Below are 2,895 nucleotides of genomic sequence, written 5' to 3' on the forward strand. Positions count from 1 at the left end.
TATGCTCTTAGAACTGTTTTGCGAATTGGTATCGGCGTTGAGAATTTTTTATTTTTTCATTTTTTTTTTATTTTTTTTTTTATCAAGTAAGATGGGAAGTTAAAGATTATCTTGCAAAGTAGATGACATGGATTTTACTGTTTTGTACCATAAAACTATATTCATAAAGTCGTCCAATTCAAGTATACGTATATGTGGATACTTGTTTGAGTAAATGTGTTTGTTCGTATTCGTTACTTTCTCTGCTAATATAGTTTTTTCAGATAACAATAATGATAATGATAGTTTTGATCAAGATGTAGTAGTGAAAACATATATGATTAATTTTACAAGTGATTCACAGATATCTTGAAGCAGAAGGGCTACGGTAATAATGAATAATATGAACGTGACATACTTAGATTACCCATATGTAAATTCCAGTCCCTCATTTTCCCTGTTGTATTATAATCATAACGATACAACTAGGGATTTACAGACCACCAGGTGTTATTGCATAGCTGTATTCAATGAGTTACCATAGCTTGCAACCTGAATGCCTCATTTACCCTATATTAATTACTCTACAATAGGCAGTCATTTTAAATGGAAATTTCACGTTGAGTTTGAGGGTGTGTTGTAATGAAGTATTATTTGTAAAATGATTACCTGATTAGTATTTTTGAAAAGAGGATTAACATCACTCATGAGTAGTAAATGGGACTTTCAATTCATTTAATTGTTATTTGATTATTAGCTTACACCAATACAATAAAATACATATTTATCACGCTCCTAATTTTGATATTCATATATGTAATGCAGTTTCCGCGAATAGATTTTATGAACAATTATATTACATGAACATAAAAGTACTATATATATATATATATTATATATATATATATATATATATATATATATACTATATATATATATATATATATATTATACATATATATATATATATATATATATATATATTATATATATATATATTATATATATATATATATATATATATATATATATATATATATCCATCCATATACCAAAGGCACTTCCCCCAATTTTGGGGGGTAGCCGACATCAACAAGAAACAAAAAAAAAAGGGGGACCTCTACTCTCTACGTTCCTCCAGCCTAACCAGGGACTCAGCCGAGTTCAGCTGATACTGCTAGGGTGCCACAGCCCAACCTCCCACCTTTTCACCACAGATTAAGCTTCATACTGCTGAGTCCCCTACTGCTGCTACCTCTGCGGTCATCTAAGGCACCGGAGGAAGCAGCAGGGCCTACCGGAACTGCGTCACAATCGCTCGTCATTCGTTCCTATTTCTAGCACGCTCTCTTGCCTCTCTCACATCTATCATCCTATCACCCAGAGCTTTCTTCACACCAACCATCCACCCAAAACCTTGGCCTTCCTCTTGTACTTGTCCCATCAACTCTTGCATTCATTACATTCTTTAGCACACAGCCATTTTCCATTCTCTCAACATGGCCAAACCACCTCAACACATTCATATCCACTCTAGTCGCTAACCTCATTTCTTACGCCCGTTCTCACCCTCACCACTTCGTTCCTAACCCTATCTACTCGAGATACACCAGCCCTACTCCTCAGACACTTCATCTCAAACACATTCAATTTCTGTCTCTCTATCACTTTCATTCCCCACAACTCCGATCCATACATCACAGTTGGTATAATCACTTTCTCATATAGAACTCTCTTTACATTCATGCCCAACCCTCTATTTTTTACTACTCCCTTAACTGCCCCCAACACTTTGCAACCTTCATTAACTCTCTGACGTACATCTGCTTCCACTCCACCATTTGCTGCAACAACAGACCCCAAGTACTTAAACTGATCCACCTCCTCAAGTAACTCTCCATTCAACATGACATTCAACCTTGCACCACCTTCCCTTCTCGTACATATCATAACCTTACTCATACCCACATTAACTCTCAACTTCCTTCTCTCACATACCCTTCCAAATTCTGTCACTAGTCGGTCAAGCTTCTCTTCTGTGTCTGCTACCAGTACAGTATCATCCGCAAACAACAACTGATTTACCACCCATTCATGATCATTCTCGCCTACCAGTTTTAATCCTCATCCAAGCACTCGAGCATTCACCTCTCTCACCACTCCATCAACATACAAGTTAAACAACCACAGCGACATCACACATCCCTGTCTCAGCCCCACTCTCACCGGAAACCAATCGCTCACTTCATTTCCTATTCTAACACGTGCTTTACTACCTTTGTAGAAACTTTTCACTGCTGTGCAACAACATTCCACCAACTCCATATAACCTCATCACATTCCACATTGCTTCCCTATCAACTCTATCATATTCTTTCTCTAGATCCATAAACGCAATATACACCTCCTTACCTTTTGCTAAATATTTTTCGCATATCTGCCTAACTGTAAAAATCTGATTCATACAACCCTTACCTCTTCATTCCTGCAATCACAGAATTGTTTATCTATCTATCTATCTATCTATATAACTATTCCTAAGTTTTTTCCATATTGTATATATATATATATATATATATATATATATATATATATATATATATATATATATATATATATATATACATATACATATATATATTCATATGTATGTATATATTTATTTATATATAACTATATACATATATATATATATATAATATATATATATATATATATATATATATATATATATATATATATATATATATATATATAGGAGGAATTCTATATATATATATTTATATATATATATATATATATATATAATATATATATATATATATAGGTGAAATTCTATGAATATATACATATATGATATATATATATATATATATATATATATATATGTATATATATATATATGTATTATATTCA

The sequence above is a fragment of the Palaemon carinicauda genome, chromosome 13 (assembly GCF_036898095.1).
Source record: "Palaemon carinicauda isolate YSFRI2023 chromosome 13, ASM3689809v2, whole genome shotgun sequence".
Taxonomy (NCBI): domain Eukaryota; kingdom Metazoa; phylum Arthropoda; class Malacostraca; order Decapoda; family Palaemonidae; genus Palaemon; species Palaemon carinicauda.